Raw genomic sequence first — 25444 nt, forward strand, 5'->3', positions numbered from 1 at the left:
ACATACCCTAGTTAGCCAAAAGGCTAATTTTCATATGTGGACCCTGCTGTTATTAACGAAAAATGAAAATAGTAACAATAATAATAACAAATAATAATAATGATAATAAAATACAGGTGAACAGTAGCACATACAGTACTGAAATAATAAAATGATTACAAATATAGTATTGTTATAGGTGAAAATAAGCAACATCAGTGTCAACATGGTTGAATACAAAGAAGTATAATTGCTAAAATTAAACTTGAATAATAGGAAGTATATTCTGTAATTGACTGTAGTATCGAATCCCATTGATGTAACGTCTAAAGGAAAACACCTTGACTAAATGAGTTTTTCCAGCACGCTGCACCTCTACTTGCTCTGCAGATTTGAAACCGATAAAGCAAACCTTTAAACAAAAGCATAAATCTAACTAAATCATCTTGTTCTTGATGTATTCAGTGGGAAACGATATAAAAAATACTGATGAAGAAAATAAGGATTCCCCCATTCAATCTCTTGAAACCATTGAGATATTCCAGAGATCTCATTTGTAGTTTTCCTTCCCCATGGGACAGTTTGTTCCATCAGAAAACAGCTATTGTGATGGCAATGAAGAGAACAAATGTGATTGGTGCATCTTTGTCTCTCTCTCTCTCTCTCTCTCTCGGTTTCCCACACTCCACTTCCTCCCTCCACCTTGTGCAGTCCTAACGCTCTCTCTCTCCCTCTCCGTTGGCTGACTGTAGGTACGCCCTCTGCTCGAGTGTGTGTCGGTGCGGTTGGAGTGTGCTTGTGTGTTCATGCGTGTTGGAAGCAGGTGGATCACGGATCACGGATGCGTCTGCAAGCTCTTCATCAAGCCTGAGTTTTGTGAGTCTGGAGCATTCTGGATATAATTCTGCCCCTGTGGATACAGACACACATTAGGACGACTGTCGTTAAACATCCGGTAAGAGAGGTGTTTTTGCACTCTTCTTGGAGGTTTTTTCCCCTCAGTTTGCGCTTTTTGGCAGGTGCACACTGGCTTGGCATCAAATGAAGCAGCTTAGATTTTTTTGGGGCGCGTTTGCGTGAGATATCCGTTAAGATTTCAGACTTCAAAGCGTGCGACGTCTATATTTAGTCCAGAAATATGCTGGTATGTTCGGATAGCAGCCAGTTTCTCTGCCTCTTCTGTTTCCACAGGACAGGCGGATCATTTAAAGAGCAGGAGGGGAGGGGCGTTGTGGGTACAGCCGACACATCTAGAGAGAGAGACAGGTAGAGAATGCTCTGAGAGACTGTAATGAACATCAATATTTATTAGATTCGGTCACTTCAGCCTTAATTTCTCTCGGTGCGATTGGAAACTAATAAGAGAGAAATGTGATTAGGCGTCATGGGCGGAATAGCAGTTTCCACTTCTCTTCCCTCCAGATATGAAGCTAAAAAAGGTCCTGAGGGAATGAAAGAAACATATTTTAGCTGGCCTTTGAATATTAATGAGCCTTATCAGTAGGTATAAGATGCATTGCTAAAGCCCAAAACATGACATTTTCACAGCATATCGTATTTTAGATGAGGATATAGTGACTGACCACGTCTTTTTTTTATTTTTATTAAACAATTACCGATTACTGTGGCCAGTGTCATGTGATCAGAAACAGGAGCATTTCCTGTCCTCTTAGATATTCTGTCTAATCACGTCTGCTGCTGGGAAGTTAATTCATTTATGAATTATTACCTGAGTGAAATCTTGATATGTCCGGATTCCCAGAGTTCTTTGGGACTGTATTAGTGATTGATCAGGCTGGAGGTAAAACAGATTGGGACATACGCTCGTTTCCTGCTTTTGCTGTGAGCTCAGCAGAGTTTTTGGTGCAAAGTTTGATGACTTTGGGGGAGGTTCAGCTAGTTGGTGCTAATGGTGCTGCAAAGACTCATTATGTACTAAAGCATCTGTTCATCAATTCGTTTGGCTATTTTTGTTTTTATTTACCACATCAGGTTCTGCATGGAGCAACCTAACATGAGTCTGAGTGGCAAATTCACAGTATTATTAACGTTCACCAATCACCAACAATGCAGTAAACAGGTTTTAAATGCATTAATTATTATTTGTTAAATATAATTTTCAATGTTATACTTTTAATACTTTAAGATTTGATTTGTATTATTTTGCAATTGTTTATTTTCAGATTTTTTCAATTACTTTTTTTTGTGGATGCTTAATTGAAATTTTTTATTTATTATTTACTTTAATATTTATCTATTTTTACCTTTTTAATTTTTTGTTTGTTTTTTATGTTTGTAATTGGATTTTTTTATTTAATCATTTACTTGGGCATTGATTTAAATTTTTATAAATGAACATTTTTGGGGTTTTTATGCTTGTAATTTGCCTTCTTGTTGTGTTTAATTTTAATTTACTTTTTTAATATACTGTATTACAAACAGTAACATAATTCATGTATTTTTATTGAATTTTTTTATGAAGTAAATTTTCAGTTTATTTTTCAATTTTATTTTAAATTTTCTACTTATTTTGTTTAGTTTTTTAATTCAATTAATATAATTCTTAATATTTAATGTTTTATTTTATTTTATAAAAAAAAACAGTTTTAAAGTATTTTTATTTGAATACTTATTTTATTGTAATTATTTACATTTACAATTAATTTAACAATTGTAATTAAACTTTTTTTAAGTAATTAAATTAAAGTTATTTTAATTATTTAATCATTCTTGTCATGGCATCAGTAATGATTTTTCAATTTTAAAGACATTTTTCAAAATTTTAAAATGGCAATTGGATTTCAGTGGTGGTATTTTCCACAAGTTTGAGAATTGTTGCGTGCAAACTGAATTCAGGAGTAATTTGGTGATTTGCATAATTCCTCATGACTGTCTTTGCCTGTTTCTTTGGATAAAAGCTTTTTTCTGTTGGAACCGCATCCTAGTGGTAGAACCATAGCCACCATATACTTCATCTCCCTCAGTTATTGGTCAATTTTCAGCGCCAACACGATGAGCCTTGGCGCACATTTGGCTAACAGGAGTTTGAATCGATCTATTGCCATTTCCTGATCCCATTTCCCTACTTTTCCTCCTAAAAAGTGGCCTAAAATGAGTATTGTGTGAATTTCGTAGCCATGAAAATCCATAGTCCTGCTCTCATATGTTCTCATTGTCCATTTTACGCACATTCAACAAAAATGGATGAGGTTTTCATTTACCCAGAGGATGTGCTCACACAGAAGGCCTTGCTCTTGATGAACTGAAGAAGCTCCAGGTGGACATCAGCACTTCACAGAAAGAATGCCTCGCAGCCCCTGGCAGCTTCATAGAGGAAGACTAATCTTTCTTTTGGCAAAGAAAAGGCGCTTCCCGAGGGAACATGAAGTGGATTTTTCCAGGATCTCATTGTTGAAGATGGTTAAGGTACAGTACTTCTCAGCCAACAATGCCTCACACGTGACCTTCCTCCTGTAGGGCATTGGTTCGGAAGCCTGTTAGGAATCAGCTTCGTTCAGGAACCGAGAGGAGCCTGTGATGTTTGACGCACATCAAGCTTCAGGCCATCACTCTCAGCTCTGCCTCCAACCCGACATGAAGATCAGGATAGATTTTCACGTACCAAAGAGCAAAAGAGACAGACAGAGCGACGCGGCGAGAGCATGACCTTATATTCCCAGATCCATCTGTGTCATGTTGGATGTTCTGCGCTCTCCTCACAGCAGATCTGATTGTTCTGGATGGTGTTGCTTTGGGTTGATAACCGTCAAACCCCTGACAGATAGAATCCATCTCTCGTACATCTGTTCTTTAAATGCTTTTAATAAAAAGAAAAAGTCTGTTCGCCGCCTTTTATCAAAGACAAATTGCTCTCATCTGAGCGTTTCCTGATCAGAATTCCTTGCCAGACTCTGACATTTAATTTGCAGCTAAATTGGGGTGAGAACGGTGTGTGTGAACAGACGATTCCCCGAACCAGAGGTGTGCGAACAGAGCCCTGCTGTTATTCATGCCGGAGAGGACAATGACATCAGTCACAATAAAAGCTTTTAAAGGAGTCAGAGGACATTGTGTGTAGTTGAAAAAAGCTTTAAGGGAGTTCAACAAGGATGAGTCGTTAAATTATGAACTCTAAAAGCATTTTCTTAAACAGTATCTTCAGCTTGCTTTCTAGTAAAATATCCTTAAAATAATAATCATTTATAAAAGAAATAACATATTAAAGGAAAAGTTGAAAAATATATATTTTATATTATTTTATTTTATGTGTTAACTGTGGAACACCTAAAGAGAAATGTTGATAAACATATTTTTTCCGTGAAGTGAAGTGAAGTGAAGTGAAGTGATGTGAAGTGAAGTGATTTGAATGTAAATGCAAATTTGACTTGTGCAATAAAATAATTCATTTTGGGTAAACTGTTTTTTAAGGCTCAACTGAAGATAATATATCTTTATTTTTGTTTTTTTCTCTCTCTCTTTAAGATTAAATCTCACCAAGTTTTGCTAGATTGATGCTTGAAAAAAATAGTAAATGTATCTTTGTATCTTACAAGTAATGAATTAATGTAATTAATAATACATTAATATATTAACATATAAAATATCAATATTAATATATGAATTAAATATTAAAGTGTATTGTATTATTCATTGAATTATTAATTAAATGAATGCATTTAACAAATTAAATATTAATATTATAAAAATAATTAGTACTTAATGAGTATGTTGCCTTGTTTTTCAATAAAAAACAAAATGTATATACAGTATTTATTATATATTTATTAATTAATTATTTGTTTGTTTAAACATTTTTTTTAGCATTCAGCACTTAACATTTTAAACACCCACATAAACTACCTTAATGATTGACTTCTTTTCTGAAACGAAAGTAATTTGATTCGTCGTAATTGCCTCACAATTATATTTCACTACTAATGCACAATATTCAAACTAATGCACTCATGAAAATCATGACAATCTATGAACACAATCTTGTCATCTCGTCTTCTCTCTCTCTCTCTCTCTCACACACACACACACACACTTTTTGAACTGTATTATTTTAATTACCTTGGTGATTAAAAAAAATTTCCCCGCTCCATTTTCTCTGTCTGAATTAATATGGGATTTCGGTCTAATGAGTGAGAGAAAGAAACAGACAAATTTAACATAATCAGTCATTTAATGACTAAAAGAAACAAATGAGTAAACAAATAAATGAGGGACTGATTATTAAAGCAATGGGAATAGTTAAAGTCGACATGACATCAAAATTGACCCTATTTACTTTTTTCATGCATGTTGTTATCTTTTATTAAAATGTAATAAATTGCTTTCCCATCTGAATTGATTGATTCGGCCTCATTCTTTGTACATTTTCATCATCCAGTCAATTCTCATTAGTTGAAATCAAACTCCAACCAACATTCCCATTAAATATCTTCTTTCACTCATAAACACAAAGTATGAAACAAGTAAAATCATGTTTATTTTAATGCTGTTTCTATCCTGACCCATTCAGTGAGCCGTCATGTTCAGCTCTTCTTTTGTTTTTCACGTCTTTTTGTTTTTCGGTTGATGTTTTGCATGAAGCTCTACAGAAGCGAGCGTATCCTTGGGTGAACGCACCTTTGAAATCTCTGCCGTCAGAGCTGATTGCTTTTGAAGTGCTTTGGTAATGAAATGGTTGTGGAGTTTCTGGTAAGAATAAGAAATGCTGTCGCACGTCTTCCTGTCTCACCTCCAGCCCTCTGCAATCAGAAAGAGGTGATTGAATTCAGCTCATTAACAGCCTGAGCAAAGACAGACGCTGTTCCAGATCCTAGTGAGCCGCTTGTATAGATCGGATTTTTAGACATGGCAGACTCGCTCTTGACATGAAGGCTGTTATCCTGATTTATAAAATGCCTCGTTTTGATTGAGTTGCATGAGCATTGGGTCAGTAATGCTAGTCGTGGCGATTCATTTTGATATATTTTAAGATTATTGGCCTCTGTAGGCATAATGGACTGCTCAGATTTTGGAGCCAGGTGGATTTTAGATGCAGTCTTTGAATATTAAGTTGCGCAATTAGGGTAGGTGAAGAAGTTTTCGTGGCTGAAATCACCCATTCGTTTGATCAGTCCTGTCAACTTTAGCAGATCTTTTGCCTTAAATTGAAAATTCTTCCATCAACCCAACCTCAATTATGGAACTAAGTTTCAAATCTGTAGAAGCTGGTTTCCAAGAGGAAAAAAATAAAATGATTTATTTTTATGATTTCTTATGTGTTGTGTATATATATATATATATATATATATAAAAAAATTTATTTTAATTTGATTTATTTGAATTGCAGATTTTACATATAAATATAAATTCCCAAATTAAAGTGTATGTTTATATAATGTATATATTTATTATGTCAGAATGAGCTTTATATGTATTACTTTTATTACATATACATTACATATACATTATATATGATAACATATATATTACATATGATGAATTTTTATCTCACAATGCAACTATATTTCTCTTTTCTTTTCTTTTCTTTTCTTTTCTTTTGCTTTGTTTTACTTGTATAACTATACTTTTTTACCCTAAGAAGGATAAGCTGCTTTTCTATACAACAGAAATGGTTGTCAAATTCGGTGACACTTTTTTTACATTTTTGGTTATTATAGTTAACTAAAAACATTAAAAAAAAGTTACTTGAAAATAAAATTGAATAAAATAAACAATGAAATAAAATAAAATATTGTTTTGATTTTTGTTTAACTTAATTAAAATACTTAAAACTGAAAAAAATATATATAATGACAAAAATCTCAAATAAAATTAATATTAATATTCAAAATATTAATAAAAACTATAATATGACACTTAACGCTTTTATTCCCCAGTGATTTTGAGTAAATATAATGTAAAATACATAAGTATCTAGCTTTCTAGCTGTTATCATCATAAGAAGTTGCAGAATGCATTGCCAGGACAATCAAACTTTCCAATCAATATATCAAGTAAGGGAAATGTCGATGACAAATATAAGCATATTTTATATGTATCTTAAAGACATTTATATTTCCAACTGATGTTAGTATTATTAATTTCTAAACAGTTTTCCATTTTGTATTTTGCTCAGGTGTGTGTGCATTGATTTGGTGTGGAGCCAGGAGCAATGAGCTTAAGCAGCCTCCTGTAATGCTCTATTAACTCGCGTCAAACCGCGCTCTACCGTGCTAACATTACAGCGTGAGTATCTGCTGAGTACAACTGATTCAGGGTTATGTTAGAAACCACCTCTCAGACTGATCTATGTCTCAACTAAACCCTCCATCTGGACAAAATCACCCTCCATTAATCTTCACTGAGCTCACGGTTCAAGAGCAATTTTCCAACTCAATGTTAATTAAATAGAGTAACTCGTCACAGGTTAAAATCCCTGACATCTGTTCACGACAGTCATTTCATGAATTAATATTTTTAAAAAATGCCCTTTTGAATATTAATAGTAACCTAAAAGGGCAAAAAGCCCCATAAACTGCCTGTGACATAATCCATAACAACCTCAGTCTGACCTCACACATTACACATCCCCACAGCAAAATCTGCTTAAACATCCAAACTACATGAGCATCAAATAATCACACATGCTTGAGTTCAATGCATTTAAAAATTAGATGTTTTTACGTAACTGTTCTGTTGTCTTTGGGCCATTTTTGACAGTTTGTTTTATTTTAGTAAAGAATACACCAAAAAATGTTGCTATTGGAAAGTTTTTGTTATTTTTTAATAGCATAATACACTTTCGGACTAAATAGAAATAAAATTGTTATTGCTTATTTAAAATAAAACCATTCATTCCACACTGAAAAAAATGGGTGTAGAAACTAGAAAGAAATTATTACAAAAAGTGGCAAATAACACATTTAATTAAATATGATTTTTTTTTACGAAGTAGTGAAATAGTATTTTCTTGTAAATTATTCTTTGTTTTATTTCCAACTTTTTTTTTTCTTTCACAGATGTATCCTAAACAGCATTACTCTTCCTTTCTGTTGTTTATGGGAAGCTCCGCCCTCACTGAAAACTCATTGGACATTGCAACCATGAGGTCATTAACACACTGAATAAATAAATAAATAAATATAATGGTGTTGGACTGACTTTGAAACGATTTCCACGCAAACGTTGCTAGTAAATTTCACAATTAATTACGAAGAAAGAGCAACTAAACACATTGAATCAAATCTTAGATTTTGAAGTAGAAAGACATTTGAAGTTGTATTTTCTTGTAAGACTTACTCCAATAATCTTTTTGTTTACAACTTCAAAAAATAATTTGTATTTCAGTGTAGGTGGACTAACAACTTGTTCTAACCAGTGACAAATGATTTTCCCATCTGTTTGTTTCAGTTTTTTTTTTTTGCAGCATTGTTTCAGCAAAGCTCCGCCCTCACTGAACACTCATTGGATGTTGCAACCATGAGGTCATTAACACTGGAAAAGAATTGTATGATTTCCTTTGAAACTATTTTCCAGTTTTCCAGTAAATTTCACAAACAACAAGTATCACGTTGAATTTTCAGGGATTTGGTCTGTTCAGATCAATAACAGTACATATATGGAGGTTACAGTCATCATTTTCATGTCTTAAAGGTACAGTAGACCACAGTTTAACTATGAGAGTCATAGAGAAGATAGAAAATGGTCACGTTAAACTACATTTTGGTTGAGGAAACCTAGTGTGATCTGTGTACTTCAACAAAAGTGTAGAAAACCTCCCTTTTAACTTTATATGGTTCATCCCTTTGTGATTATATAACGCAGAGGAAGTGCAGACGAAGCTGTAGCGCAGCAGTCGTGATGTTGGACAGAGTCAGCGTGTCAAATACAGACACCGGTTCAAACTCTGTCTGGAAGCTAATTAGTCACACTTCATTATGAGTCTGAATGAAGGTGATTGTAATAATTACACTGAGGTTTCCCTGTTTATTTGGTCACATGAACCTTTGATGGTGGCATCTCCGGAAGAAAAAAACAAAGGTCATTGTTGCTTTTCTGCACAATAATAAAGCCGATCTGAGGAATCTCTTGAGGTAATGGGCCAGAACCTTGTAAACAGCAGAATGCGCGTCATTAACACCAGAAACGAGCGGCCACCTCGTGTCATTACAGGCTGCTTCGCCAAACAGCTGTAGCACATTATGGGATATCTGAAGCCCGACGGGGATGACAGAGGAAACCCTTAAGCCTGGTGCACTTTTTCACATTATGCGGTGAGATTTTGGGGAAAAGCCAAGATAGACTGTGTAGCATCTTTTATCACTCAGTGTTCTACACAGAAAAGGAAATAAGCATAGCATCTGGAGTCTGTCGTGGTTGGGTGAACGAGTAAACAAACTTGAGGTAATTTTGAAAGTACGATCATAATGTAAAAGAATGAAGACTTTTAAAGATATTTATGGTATCACTTTAAGTGCTTTAAATTGAACATATGACGTTGCTAAAAAGAACATTATTTTGTGTATTTGGTGTAATGCAATGTGTTTATGCAGTTTAAGATTCAAAAACACATTATTATCCACATACTGTACATTATTGTTTCTCCTCTATGCCCCGCCTTCTGAAACGCGTCGATCTTTACAAAGCTCATCGGTCTGAAAAGCGAGGTGTCCTCTGATTGGCCAGCTATCCAGCGCATTGTGATTGGCCGAATGCCTCAAGCGTGTGACAGAAAAGTTACGCCCCTTAACATGCTGTGATGCTGTGTGTCCCGGCTCGACCAGACAAAAACAATAAAACCCATTACAAACGAGGCATTTGTTGCATCCAGTGGGGACATAATTACTGATTATTTGGGATGTAACGATTCACTCAACTCATGATTCGATTCGAGTAACGATTTTGATTTCACGATTCGATTTACGATTTATTTATTTTTTGATTTAAGACATTAAAGAATTAAAGATTTGATTTTTGATTTGTTTTTTTTTTGTTTTTTGACATTAAAGAATTAAAGAATTAAAAATTTAATTTGTCCTTTTATGATTGCTTGATTTATTAGTTTTGATTGCTTCTATTGTCCTCATTTGGAAGTCGCTTTGGATAAAAGCGTCTGCTAAATGACAAAATTTTAACATAATGTAAATTTATTTAAATGTAAATTTAAATTTAAACAAAACTAAATTGAAAATTTAAAACAAGCCCCAAATCAAATAAATAACACAAATAAAATAAATCTCTTCATATAAACAAAATAAGGCTTTGTCTATGCTCTTTCCGTTTAAAAAAAAGAGAGGCAACTACTGCATTTTAATTATGATCCAAACAAAGATGCTGCATACATGCAACATGAGCAGTTTTTAATCTAAATTATATTGTATAATTTCGAAATTTTGAAGCAGAAACAGAATGGTTTGACTTCAGTTTTGTGAAACTATACATAAAAATATCTGCATGAAACAGCAGACAAGCTGTATGAGATGTAGATTCACTCTCTGCCAGCAGGTGGCACTTAAAGTGTTTCCTTGGTTTCTGCTGTAAACAAAGCAGCGCTGCACTGAATGAATTTTAATATGCATTTTACAGAGGCAAGATGAAAAGAAAAAATACCATCTGACCTTTTCTAAAGACAGTAAGTTCCCCTCAGACATGCATTCATATAAACTCCTACCCCTAAATAATCATGATTTGTTTAGCATCTCAACCGATTTGAATCTTCATATATTTTAATTGATTTTAAACTGGCTTGTGGTTAATCGTAACATCTCTACTGATTAAAATGAGTTATACTGTCTTTTTACGCTTTAGGTAGGAGTGGTTGACTCTTAACTTTCATAAAGAATATCTCTTTGGATTTGAGACTTTAGTCTTTGCAACTTTACAGATCTTCTTTATGCACCAAGAGCTTGTGACACTCCAAAGAGAAAGGAAAAATTTTAATTGCATCATATGACCTCTTTAATGTAGTGTAATACAACATAATGGAAAATTCTGACTTTAGTGTCAACCAATAAATAAAAAAGTTAATTGCAACTTTATATCTCATAATTCTGAGATATTTTGAGATTAAAATAATAATTCCAGATTGTGAGATATAAACTCAGAACTATGCTAAATTTATTAATTTATTTATATATTTTATTATTATTATTTATCATGTGGCAGAAAATAAGCTTCCATAGCATATCATATCTAATATAAATGTTTTACTCTTTTTAATTTATGTGCTCCTATTGGTTTTCATTAGATGGTTGTCATAGCAACAGTCACACTGCAGGCCTGTGACCCAAAATTTCAGTCAGAACATCTACATCCGAAATTCATTACAAAGATGGAAAATGGTGAGCATGTCACACTCTTAAATAAATCTTATGATCTTAATATTTCCCAAATTAATCTAGGATGGCAAAATCATATAGTGTATGTTAGTCTTAAAACATGTCAAGTCTTGTTTGATTCATGGCCAGTTAGAGTCAATTTTTAATTTTTAACCAGGCACAAGTATTTTAATCTGGGGGTTTGTGAATTTAGTTTAAAATATAGTTTGTAGTTCCACCTCTTTCATTTTATTCACAGTCACACAGAGTTGTTGTTTTGAATATCAGTATTTGTTTATGTATATACATATATATAAGTTTAATGTTCAAGAAGTTAATATTGAGTGCCTTGCATTTTATTTATTTATTTTTTTTCTCAAGCAACAAACTGGAACAGTGTAGAATATGTGTGAGTGGAATAAACAAAGATTTTTATTAAAAGCAACTTAATATAAAAATCACTCACATTTACTGTCTTAATAAATGTGCCTGGTCTTATGCGCACAATCCATCAGTACATTATTCTAAAGAAAAATAATGGTTTTCATAATCAAAATGTAATAACTTTCACCACATCTCAAATTACATTTGCTAATAATATCATAGTCTAATTATTAGATGGTTATCATTTCATGTTGCCTTTTAAAGAATGCAGTTCCAACGCTAATTAATATTAATTTATTATTAAAGCAGAATCAGTGATCGTTCGATATGATAAGTCACCGGTCACAAATCACACGCATCTCTCATAATGTCTCCCAGAAATTTAATTTCCTCTGTTTTCTTCCACATCCGAAAAGCTCCCGTTGGAAAGGAGCAACATTTCATAAACACCTTCGAAGAGTGGAAAACTTCAATTTCCTTCGATCTGCATCTGCCTTTGCTCATCTCTCTCACGTCAGTTGCTGCAGCTCTGCTCTTCTGGTCTCATCTGGGCGTGTGTGTTTGGCTCTGAAGGTCTGCTGGGATGTTGACAGCGCTCTTCAGGTTGACTCGACGTTGCGTAAACAGAGATTAGTGACCATCCTGGCTCTTAATTAAAGTCAGAAAGCTGCCAGGGGACACACCAGGCCATCAAATATTAATCTAGACAGTTCCCGCAGCAGGCCGGCACCCCACTCAGGGGGTTCCAGCGGGTGTGTATCACCATGATGTGCCGTCGGACACGGTCCAGAGGGATCGCTGAGTGTCATGACAGATCAAATGATGCAATGGAACTGGAGGGGGAGCGAGACACCACTGAAACATTCAGATGACGGCCTGTGAATGTCTTTCTTCAGACCCCGCCGATGGGCCGTAATGAGCCTATGTTTCATTCTAAGGGATCACTTCCACGTCTGACGGAGGTCTCAGTGTCATCGGCTTCTTGCCTGTCTGTAGTGTCTCTGATCTATTGGACTGTAAGAAGGATACTGTGGATTTAAGGTGTTTATGTCATAGGCTTTAGATGTGGTACTTTAGGGTTAAAGAGCTAAGGGTTTAGGATTAGATTTAGCCTTCAAGGTTGTAGACTTTATAGTTTAAGTTTCAAAATTTAGTGATTTGGTAAATGGTTTTACGTGACTTAGAAACAGTAAAGGTCAAAAAGGGTTAGGTGTACTCTTGGATTGTAGACTTTAGGTTAAAGGTTTAGGGTTGAACTATGGAGTTTAGACATTGAGTCATTTTTTGTTTTAAGGGTTTATGTTCACGATATAGGTTTTAAATGTGTTTAAGACTTAGTGAAAGGGCCCAGGATTTGTATGGGTTTTTGTTTTTGGTATTTGTTTCATTTTTTGTTTTAAGTGTTAAGGGTTTATGTTCACGATATAGGTTTTAAATGTGTTTAAGACTTAGTGAAAGGGCCCAGGATTTGTTTTTTTTGTTTTAAGGGTTGTTTTGTTTTTTTGTTTTGTTTTGTTTTGTTTTGTTTTGTTTTAAGGGTTGTTGTTTTTTTGGCTTTGGAATTTAGGGTTGAGGCTTTGGAATTTTAAACATTTAATTCATTTTTGTTTTGTTTTGTTTTTTGGCTTTTGAGTTTAGGGTAAAGGCTTTGGAATTTAGACATTTAATTAGCTTTTGTTTTAATGGTTTATGTTCAAGTTTTAGGGTGTAAAAATTGAGTTTGTTTATTGGCTTAGTTAGAATTTTTTTTTTTTCTGAAGGATTTAGTTCCCCCCTTGTTTTGGTTTTTGTTTTGTTTTGGAGTTTAGTCTTCAGCGTTTTTGTTTTTTTTTCAATTGAGTTTTTTTGTTTTAGTTCCCCCCTTGTTTTGGTTTTTAGATTTTAGTTTATGGTTTTTGTTTTAAGGGTTTGTTCAAGTTTTAGGATTTAAATGTAGTTTTAAGGGTTTGGGTTGTTACTGATGGAGTTTCTGGTTTAAAGTAAGGTAGTAAGTGTTTGGGGTTTAGATTTAGTCATTTTGTAGGTTCTTTTATTGAAAGTGACTTATAAATGACCAACATCACAAGCAATCTCTCTCAGAAGAGCCATCAATACCACGATTTTAGGATTGGTTTTAGGGTTTAGCATTACATTTAGTCTTTACTGTTTAGATTTAGAGTTAGTGGTTTAGAGTTAAAACTTTAAATTAGTTTTAGTTTTAAGGGTTTATATTCAAGTTTTGAGATTTAAATGTGTTTAGGACTTAGAGTTAAATAGTTCAGGGATTGGATATGGTCCAGGGGATTTTTTAGGCACTGGGGTTTAGAGTTTGGTGTTAAAATTGCTTTGTTTATAACTTAGTTTAGTGTTAGATGTTAATTGAGTTTTTAGGGTTTAGGTTGCTGTTGGAGTTTAGAAATTAAAGTTAAATATTACAGGTTTGGGATTTAAATGTAATATTCAGAGTGTAGGTTGTAGGATTTATAGTTTAGGTTTTACATTTACTGATTAGATGTTTTTTTATCCATCTCTCATATGAGAGCCAACAATACCACAGTTTTATCATTTTTTAGTTTTTTATTTATTTTTGTTTTTAGTTTATTTTTTTGTGTTGAGTTGATTTTTTTTGTTTTTTTTTATTTATTTGGTGTATTTAGGATTTTTAAAAGGATTTATAAAGTTTAAAGTTTGGTTTTTGTCAAAGGTACAGTATATTATTTATAGGCTTTGGCCTTAAAGAGTTATGGGTTTATTTTATGACTTAGTTTAGGCATAGAATTAGAATACTAATTTAGTTTTAAGGGTTTCGGTTGTTTTTGTTAGAGTTTAGTGTTCAGGGTTAAATCTTAAGGGTTTAGTATTTGATTTATTCTTTAGGATGTAGGATTTAAATTTAGTCATTTAGTAGATGCTTTTGTCCAAAGTGAGAAATGAAGAACATTGCAAGCGATATCTCATACAAGAGCCAACAATACTGCAGTTTTAGAATTCCATTTTAGGTTTTAGAGTTAAAGATTAAAGGTTTATGGTTAGATTGTGTCTTTGGTTGTAGGCTTTGGAGTTAAGTTTTAGAATTAGTTTTAGTCTTATAAGGATTTATATGGAAGGTTTTGAAGTTTCAGTTTTAGGTTATACTGGAGTTTAGAAATGAGGATTTAAGGTTTAAAATTAAGTAGCCATGGGTTTAGCGTTAGATTTTATCTTCAGGATTTAGGTTAGCTTTAAGAGTTTTACATGTAGATTTAGTGCTCATGTTGTTTTGAGTGTTGATTTTTACAGTTTTTTTTAACTTCACCTTTTTAAAATCAGTCAATATTTTATCATGTCATTTTCATTAATTTTAGCCTGATTTAATTGTTTAATTTTCCTAAAGTTAAATAAAATATTTGATATTTTGTATTTGCATTTCAATTCATTCTGAATAATTAATTTTATAAAAAAAATGTATTAATTTAATATATGTATATTAGTGTATATATATATATGTGTGTGTGTGTGTGTGTTTTTTTTTTTTTTTTTTTTGTGTGTGTGTGTTTTGTGTGTGTGTGTGTGTTTTTTTTTGTTTTTTAGTATTTTCATCAATAGTATTTTTAATTAAAACTATTTATTTATTGCCATGTTCCACATTTTTCATCTTGTCTTTGTTAACCTTGAAAAATCAATGATGATATTAACACTATACTTTGAAGAATTAACAAATAATGACTTCTAATTTGTCAACAGTGTTCACATGTTTACATCATCTCTGAGAGGATTTAACAGGTTTTCTTGCTTTCTCAGTAATGTTTTTGTTAATTTTTATTAATTATAACACATAAAGTCGAAGTTGAGGTGCCGGAAGCACTGTCAACAAATGTTATCATCAGCGCTGTGATTGGTGGGATTAAATGGGATTAAAAGATGTGGGGCTGCTGTTGTTGTTGGTGCGGTGTGTCTTTAAGAGGGGGCGTCGGAGCAGAAAGGGTAGGAGTAGATTTGTTAGCTTGGTGATTAATACCGAACCCATCTGAATAGAAAAGCTCAAGAGTGTGGGCACCACGTTTAATTGGCCTGTTTAAGGCACGACCTCACAGGAAAGAGTCGCAAGACTTATGTCTACAGGATACACACACTCATCCTCATCCTATTTCCTTTCCTTCATCTCTGATGTCATTCAGATGTTTGTGTATTATAGAGGTAGGAAGCATTAACAATTAACGAGGATTGCTTTAGTGTGCCACGGTCTTGTGGCTCTCAAGGTTGTGGAATACGGCGATAATGATCTTGTTCTACATTGATCAGCTACAGTCATCCCCGGGTTTATATTTTTTTCTACATCCTGTTTGTCCAGCACATGAGTATCAATAAAATTAGAGCGGATGGATCTGGTTAAGTGCAACATCGGATCATGAAGCCGAGCGGTTTTACTGGTTACTCCGGTCCATATGAGTGATCAATAGTTTCTGACACACCCTGATGTTCTCTGCAGCTTCAGAAGAACCTTGCTTAGAACATATTAGGAGTTCAGTTGCCTTTATTTAAAGGGGTAGTATACCCAAAAAAAATAATAATAATTCTGTCATCATTTACTCAATCTAAAGGTGTTCCAAACCTGTATGAGTCGCTTTCTTCTGTTGAACACCAAAAATATATTTTGAAGAATGTTGATGACCAAACAGTTAACAGTAGCCATTGACTTACATAGTATGGAATAAAATTAATGGAAGTCAATGGCTACTGGCAACTGTTTGGTACCCATATTCTTCTAAATATTTTCTTTGAGAAAAAAGCAACTCATACAGGTTTGGAACTATTGAGGGTAAGTAAATGTTTACAGAATTTTCAATTTTGGGTGAACAAAATTTGGTTCTAAATTCTGAGTGGTTACTAGGGTGTTAATGTGCCGTTGCTAAAGTGTTCTGAGTGGTTGTTAGTGCACTGCTATACAGTTGCTAAGGTGTTCAGAGTGGTCACTAGGGTGTTGCTATCCTGCTGCTAAAACATTAAGTCATTATAAGTGTATGGCTATTTGGTTGCCAGGGTGTTACTGTTCTATTCATAAAGTGTACTGAGTCATATTTAGTGTTCTACTACATATATGGTGTTCTGGTTGGTTGTCAAGGTGTTACTATTCCATTGATAAAGTATTCTGAGTGGATGTTGTTATAGAGTTGCTAAGATGCTCAAAGTGGTTGCTAAGCTGTTACTATTCCATTATCGTGTTATTGCGCTGATACTGTATTTGGTTGCTACGGTGTTCTGGCTGTTTCAAAGGTGTTACTGTTCTATTGATGAAGTATTGTGAGTGGATGTTGTTATAGAGTTGCTAAGATGCTCAAAGCGGTTGCTAGGCTGTTACTATTCTACTGTTACTATTCTATTGATAAAGTATTCCGAATGGATGTTGCTAAGGTGTTGAAGGCAGTTGCTAGGGTGTTACTATTCCATTATCATGTTATTGTGTTGATACTGTATACAGTTGCTAAGGTGTTCTACAGCGTTACCAAGTCCAAAGAGTTTACTCCCACATCTCTGTGATAGTCTATAATTTTTTTCTTGTTGTATTGCTTGCCAGACAAAAGTTGCAACTTTGATTGCTTAGGAAAGTTAAAGCACACAACAAAGCCGCACGATTTGAAGTATCCTTCATGTCTGAAACACAAACAATCAGAAGGCAATTATTTTTTTTTTTTTGAATAATTTACCAATTATTCGATTTGATGAGAAATGCTTATATTAAAATCTTTGACTTTAAAATTGCAGACAGTAGTGTTTTGGAAAAACTGAAGGAGACATTCAAGATCACTAGGAGAACATTCAGGAGACTCCAGCCTCCATTTGCTCTCTATTTAATGTCATCGCCGTCTAAGAGAAACAATTGAGATATTAAAGACATCTCCGACAGGATATACAATATGTGCATGCTTGTTTTGTCTCATTTCTTTCTCATCTCTCTCTCTGATCCACGGCGCCCTTTATGTGCAGTGAGAGTTTAATTCCGATCTGAGCAGCGGATCAGTTAGTGATCCTTTCCCATGTCTCCCATCCTGTTCTCGCCTGGTTTCCACGGCAAGGGAAGAGAGGGGAGAGGCGGTGTATTGTATTTGATGTATTATGTTGAGGTGAAGTAAAGAAGATTCTTGAGGTAGTAACAAAAACACACACATGCTCATTGACAAAAAAAGTCTTTTTTACTACAAGTATTATGTCTTTACAATTGAAATACAATGGTAGTCTTTGAATTACTGTATCTATGCATAATATGTAAACTATGATACACACCCATCTGGCGCTGTCATGGCACTTTGTCATTGTACTTTAAGTGAGGCCAGTAACATCAAAGAAAACTGTCCTGAGATGAGAGATTTGGTTTTTCTAATGTGGGAAATGTTTTTCAGCTGTCTTCATACAGCGTCTGAGATGATTTACCTGACAGCCGAGCGGTTTACACCACAAACAGAAGACATTTTAGACAGGAGACATTTCTTGCTCACATGTGTCTGTGGAGTCACATATGAGGCTCTGGTTTAAAATGGTGGCTTCCATGCGGTGAGAAACATGAAATATTGAGATAAATATAAACCTCTGGAGCGTAAATATCAGAGTGTAACACAACAGCATGTCTACCTTCAAAACAATGAGCTCTAAGGAATATAGAGTGATTTGTATGGGCTTCGCTGCCTGCTGGGTAAACATTCTGTCTCCTTAACGCATTCAAAACCCAATAATGGAATAAAAGAAGTATGTTGGTGACAGAAAATTATATGTTGACGGCAACAAATCAAAACTGACCCCGTTTACTTTTGTAACGTACGTTCTCTGTGTCATTGTGCGCGACCCGTCAGTAGGTGTTTTTCCAGAGAAGAGAATGTTTATCTTTGTAATGTTTTTCATCAGAATGTAATAACTTGCTCATCCTCTGAAACAGATTTCCTTTTCGGATGATGTCACAAATCCCTCTTGCTTTCAGCCTCTTGCATTCAATCACCTGACTTCATGCTGGTATGCAACACTTTTTTCTTTTTTTTTTTACAATTCAGTCAGTTCCAGATTGAAGATAAAATCAAATTCTTCTTCGTGTATTTTTTTCAATGAAAATCCTTTTTCATGCCAGATTACTGAAGTAAAATGGGTTGCTTTCATGTTGATGTAAAACCAAGGAAGGTTTTGTGCTGCTCACTGAAGATCCAAACACATGCAAGAACAACAAGATATAAATTAGATAATATTAAATCCAATTCTGTTGATTTCTGTAGATGTGATGCCAATTTATAATAATAATACTAATATTTAAATTGAAATGATAATGATTTAATTCATAACCCAATTTTATTAAATTTTCATCAATAAAAAAAAATATATAATAGTAATAGTAACTATAAAAGTAAATTCTTCAGACTTTGTAATAATTTTAATCAATAAATCAGTATATGTTCGAGGTTAAGTCGGACTTGATTATATTTACTAATTTTGTTGAAATCCTACGAGATTTAAAAATATATATATATATATATATATATATATGATCAGGTATGAGTGTTCATTTTATAGTTATTTTCATTAAATACAATCAATAATCCTATCAATTTTTGTCAATTTCTGTATATTTTCCAAGAATTATACTGTATGTATTCTTAATTGATTCGATTTAAAGTCTTATTCTGTTGAAATATGCAGTTTTTGTAATAATCTTATTCAAATATGATCAATTAAGGATGATTAAGTCCACTTTTGGTTGAATTATGACTATTTTCCGAAGAATTGTAATTGTACTTGGTTATATTTAAACTCTAATTCTGTAGAAATCTTTCAGTTTCAAGTAATTTTATTAAAATACGATCAATTAAGTATGATTACGTAAATTTTTGTTGAGTTCTGTATATTTCAGAAGAAATTTATTTTTTTAAATCAGAGATTGTAATTTTCTGACTGATTATATTTAAAGTCTAATCCTGTTTAAATATGTAGAGTTTAGAATAATTTTCATTATACATGATCAATCAGGTCAATTTCTTTTGAATTCTAATTTTGTTTATACTTGACTGGTTATATTTAAAGCTAATTCTGTTCAAATCTGAAGGGTTTATAATCATTTTCATTAAATATGTCCAGTCAAGTATAGTTCGTCAATTTTTTTCAATTCTGTGTTTTCTAAGAATTATAATTATTTTTTATATTTGAGTGATTATATTTCAAGTGTAGAGTGATTCAGTTTAAATCTATAATTTCACAGCAAATTTAATTGGGATCAATTAAGTATGATTACAGTAAGTTCATTTTTGTGAGCATTTTAATTATAGATTACATTTAAAGTATAATTCTCCTGACGCCTGCAGGGTTTATAATTATTTCCATTAAATTTGATCAATTATGTGCAATTAAGTCAATTTCAGTTTAATTCTATGTACTTTTCTAAGAATTACAAATATATTTTATACTTGGTAAATTATATTGCATGTGTAATTCTGTTTAAATAGGTTTTAATTATCATCAGTGAAGTTTTTTTTAGTTCTATGGTTTCTAAGAATTTTAATCATGCTTATTGATTATATTTAAAGTCTAATACTGTTGAAATCTGTAGGGTTTATAATCATTTAATTAAATGTGATCAATCTAAGTATGATAAGGTCTAGTTCTGTTGGTTTTATGATAATTTAGTGCAGAACTGAGGCGGTTTGCTGAGAGCGGAGCAGCCTGCACAGATGATTTCTTCAGATGGTCCTGACAGCATTAGAGAGCAGAGCAGCGCAGCAGAAAAATCAATAGCAGCCTGGATAATTGATGCTCAGAGTATGTATGAAGGTCAAACACGACTGCTGACTTCATGATGCGCAGATTACACTCCGCTCTCTGATATACTGGGATTTGCTGATCAGAATAAACAAAAACTCCTGCGCATTTTGAAAGAGAAAACACGTGTACAGGACACATACTCTGTCTTCATAAAGCAGCGTTCCTCCATCAGTCGCTGATCTATTAGTATAACTGACCTTGGCTTGTAATGTCTATTTTTGGATATCAGGCTTATGGAAATGACCAGGATCTGTGGCGTTTGGTCCTGAGAGCTTTCTACGGCCCGGGGGCTTGATTTAGATCCACACCCACCACATTTAGAGGCCAGAAAATGAATGATGGATGTGATTATTTTGCACAAACGCACTTGATACACACTTGACCTCCACTGGGTCAACTGGGATGAATCATTTTGAGGGCAAAAATTATTTTTAGTCTATAAATAGAGCTCTACTGTAGGAAATCCGCTGCTAATTTCCGTTGTAGCATAAGGAAAAAATGCTCTGTTGACGAACAGGTTCTGTTTGCTGTAATTAAGGAAGATAATGTTCCATCAGGGGAATTCATTACAGATAACGTCTTGTTCAGTGTTATTGATGCTCAAAAGGCTAAAATAAATTCTTCTTTGTATCCCGGCAGTGCTTAAAAATGACAAGCCACCACATTTCTATAATACTGCGTTGAAAATATTTTATGTTGCATTATATTTATTATGTCAGAGGCAACCTTTAGTCGTCCATTCTTCATCTGTTAGTGTGACAGACAAAAACAGACCAACATCTAGTTGTTTTGAGGCAGATAGTGAGACGCCACCTGAACATTGTTGTTTGTTCAAGCCACTCAATAGTTTGTGCTGCGGTTGGCGATTCCATTGATTTTCATGTTTATTGAGTGCCTGAGGTGACAGAATGAGTTAAAACAAATGAAATGAGAATTGTGTTGTTATTTACTTACCCTCATGTTGTTACAAACCTGTGTGCTGTTCGTTTTTCCATCAAACGAAAGGAGAATTTTGGAGAATATGTACAGAGATGTATAGGAGAAACCAATAAATAACACCATAAAGCACTATAAAAGTTATCCGTATGAATTTATTATAAGTCTTTTGAAGTCATATGATAGATTTGTGTGACGACAGACCATCATTTATTCACTGATCACTGAAGCAATGAGGGAATCATTAAGTCAGTGAGCTGAACTCAAGAACAGATTACTTTGATTCAATCAACCAATAAGTGAATCATTGAGTCAGTAAGTTGAATTTAAGAACAGATTAAAGAGATTCAATCAAACAATTTGTGAACCACAGAGTCAGTGTGTTGAACTTAAAGGGATACTCCACCCCAAAATGAAAATTTTGTCATTAATCACTTACCCCCAAGTCGTTCCAAACCCATAAAAGCTCCGTTCGTCTACAGAACACAATTTAAGATATTTTGGATGAAAACCAGGAGGCCTGTGACTGTCCCATAGACAATGACATAGAGTAAATAACAGTGTCAAAGTCCATAAAAGGTATAAAAGTCATCATCAGAATACTCCAACTGCCATCAGACATTCAATCTGGGTTATATGAAGTGACGAGAACATTTTTTGTAAGTGAAGAAAACAAAAATAACGACTTTATTCAACAATTCCTTTGTCAACAGTCTCCTCTCCATATCACTGTATGCTGCGTATGCTCTTCTGTATCATCCGCGCCACAAGGATGACCTTGACACTGTTATTTACTTGGCAGTCTATGGGACAGTCACAAGCCTCCAGGTTTTCATCCAAAATATCTTAAATTGTGTTCCGAATTGAGCTTTTAAGGGTTTGGAATGAATTGAGCTTTTACGGGTTTGGAACAACATGGGGGTGAGTGATTAACGACAAAACTTTTCATTTTGGGGCGGAGTATCCATTTAAGAACCGATTAGTTTGATTCATTCAACCAATAAGTGAATCCCTGAGTCAGTAGGTTGAACTCCTCAACCGATTACTTTGATTCAGTGAACCAATGAGTGAATCATTGAGTCAATACGTTGAACTTAAGAGCTGATTACTTTGATTCAGTCAACAAGTAAGTGAATTATTGTGTCAGTAAGTTGAATTTAAGAACTAATTAGTTTGATTCATTCAACCAGTGAGTGAATCATTGAGTCAGCAGGTTGAACTCCAAAATGAGTGAATCATTGTTTCAGCAGATTGAATTCTACAACTGATTACTTTGATTCATTCAACCAGAGAATGAATCATTGAGACAGCAGGTTGAACTTAAGAACTGAATACTTTGAGTCAGTGATGCCATTTTCTGAATCGAATGATTTATTTAAAAGATCCGAATCAGAAGAGTAATTCTTTCACAAATCAGACATCACTACTTCTCTCACAAAGAGCCATGGCAGATCTCAGGGTTTTTCATGAATTATGACTTAAATCATCATATTACCTCAGAAGTCTTGAGATTTATTAAGTCAGATTTATTAACAAATGAAATCTGTTCTAGTGATACTAAAAGTTGTATAAATTGGTGGTGAAACAATTTGGTGGTTAAAGAGTGACGAGGATCTCTTTAAATATTCCTCTTTTGTGTTTCATATTGCAGGTTTGAAACAGCATTTTGGTATACATGAATTTGTTTGTACAGTAATAAGCACAATTACTCAGCAGAGGATATAAATATGCTTTTCACTTCTCTTGTGTGTGTTTGTGGAGGTGCTGCTTGCAGCTCTCTGTGTCTTTCTGGACGTTAAGAGCAGAGCGGTGTGTTCAACATCGCGGCTTGTGATGAATGGATGCTCTGATTTGACGCAGACTCTGCAATCGCTTTCCTGCTGCGGTAGTGTTGAAATCCGCTGTGTTCTGAAGGACATTCAGGTGAAAAAAAGAATATTTCCCAGCTGTTCTCTCGGCTCTTCAGCCCTTCATTTGTCTGCGTGCTTGAAAAACATGGTGTGTGGCTCATACATGTTCATGCAGCATATTTAAAAAGCATTTTAGAGCTATTTTCCAGCTAACAGCCATCCAGCACAAAACGAGAGTCTCAAATCAAACTCTGCTCTGAATTACAGTTTTTAAAACACTTATATACTGTACACCATTACAAACACACAAAAAGCATTGTGCACAGGCCACTTCAGATTTTTAGGGCTGACATAACATATGCCATTTCGTTTTTCTTCACATTTATCAAATTAAACAAGTATTATATTCTATTATATATCATTTGTATTTTTTGTATTTAAATGTGTTTATTAGTTAACATTTTTAGATTTTTATTTTGAAAATATTAATTGTTTTTATTTACATTGTACATGTATATATATTTAATTGATTTGTATTTATTTAATTTTAAAATAATTATAAATAATAATAATAATAATAATAATAATAATAATAATAATAATAATAATTTTTGTTAAATTGGCATCTATAGACATTTCAATGCAACTTCCAAAAAATGGCATGCTTGATTGAATTAAATTGTTGTATATGTTCATGACATAATTGTTTTCAAAATTATTAAATCGGTTAACTTTTTTAGATTTGTATTTTAATATTGTCATTATTTATATTTTTATATTATTTATATTTTATACAATATTTTCGGACTAATATCGGAATCAGCCGATAATGGCTTTAAATCTGAATATCGGCATTGGCACAATATGAAAAATTATTTGATATGTCTTCCAGATAATAGGAATACATTAACTCACATGTGCTCAGGGTGTGCTAGCAATTAGATCAGGACAGCAGCGTGTCTCATTCTTGAAGCAAAGTTTTGCCTGAATGATGATTAGATTCACTGCTTTGGATCGCTGCATTTAAACTGAGAATGCAAGTACAGAATGACACGTTCGGTGTATAATAGAGTAAACAGTAATAGTACGCGCCGCAGCGGAAGCCTCCCCCGGGTCCTAATGCCCATTCTGTCGGAAATTTTAATTCCGTAGGGGGCCCCATTGGCCTACTTCTAATAAAATGAAAGCAAAATATACAAATAATAATTAGACTCTGTTTCTGATTAAATAAAACCGTAATTGATGACATAAAATCATGAGTATGTTTTGATTTAAGGGTCAGAGGCTTACATGAAAAAAAAATCACAAACATGACACTTAAATTAAATAATTTTATATATACTGATTAATTCATTAATGTGAAATATGTTGTTTTTTTTAAGCAAATTATTAGCTCTTGTTACAACTCTTGCTTTAGACCATTTACAAATGTTAGATCTTAAAATAAAATGTTAAGGTTGGTTACCACTGCATCTTTCTGAGAAAAAAAAAATGCAGCATTTGAATATAGTTTATATATAGTTATTTTCAAATGTTCAGTGTATTGTCATTATAAAAGAACTTCATTATTGTTTATTTAATTCTAACAAATAAGTTCTTGTTAAAAACTAACCAAAATTAAAAATTATTTGCTTAGAATTTCTGCACAGGAGAGCCTTGGTGTTGTTTCCAAACAAAAGGAAATATTTGGTATCTGCATCGACTATCGGCCAAAATGAGTTGAAGAATATCGGCATATCGGATATCGGCAAAAATCCAATATTGTGCATCCTTATTATTATTATATAATTATTTTAATAATTACAGAAATATAATGACTTAAGTGACATGCTTTCATTAGGTGGTTCTTAGTGGAACGTCCTCCAGGAATGTCCTGATCCACTGGTCTGAGGTTGTTAAGAGTGTTAAGAATGATAAATGAAGTCTTTTGTATGTTCGAGGGTACTAGAATGGCTGAATTCACAGTCTTTGGTGTGTCAGTCTCTCTGAATGGCAGCTCTTATCTCGGGGGATGATGGCTGGACTGAGCCGTTATTTGCCCGCTGTCAGCGCCGCTGGCCCTTTACGGCCCACAATCCTCTTTCTTCACTTCCAGGGCATTGATAAGGGTATTCAAACAGCGAGGATTGACTCCTGAGCTTCTGCTCAAACACAGATTCAAATCATATCATGATCATGTGTGATGAGTTATGAGATTCCTGCTGGTCTGACCTCAACTATCATTTCATTTTCAAC

At 33.6% G+C, this 25444-nt stretch overlaps 1 protein-coding gene across 2 annotated transcripts in view; it reads left to right on the forward strand.

The window, feature by feature from the left end:
• Positions 1–25444, forward strand: part of LOC109082378 (leucine-rich repeat and immunoglobulin-like domain-containing nogo receptor-interacting protein 1) — an 84044-nt gene that overhangs the window by 5723 nt on the left and 52877 nt on the right. Inside the window, exon 2 of one of the 2 annotated variants that reach the window (XM_042752594.1) lies at positions 732–934. The gene's annotated coding sequence lies outside the window, so the exon portion shown is untranslated. Of the gene's footprint in view, positions 1–640; positions 935–25444 lie in introns of those variants that run through there. The other variant, XM_019097266.2, reaches the window with a different exon arrangement.

This window comes from Cyprinus carpio, chromosome B25 (assembly GCF_018340385.1).
Source record: "Cyprinus carpio isolate SPL01 chromosome B25, ASM1834038v1, whole genome shotgun sequence".
NCBI classification, from domain to species: Eukaryota; Metazoa; Chordata; class Actinopteri; order Cypriniformes; family Cyprinidae; genus Cyprinus; species Cyprinus carpio.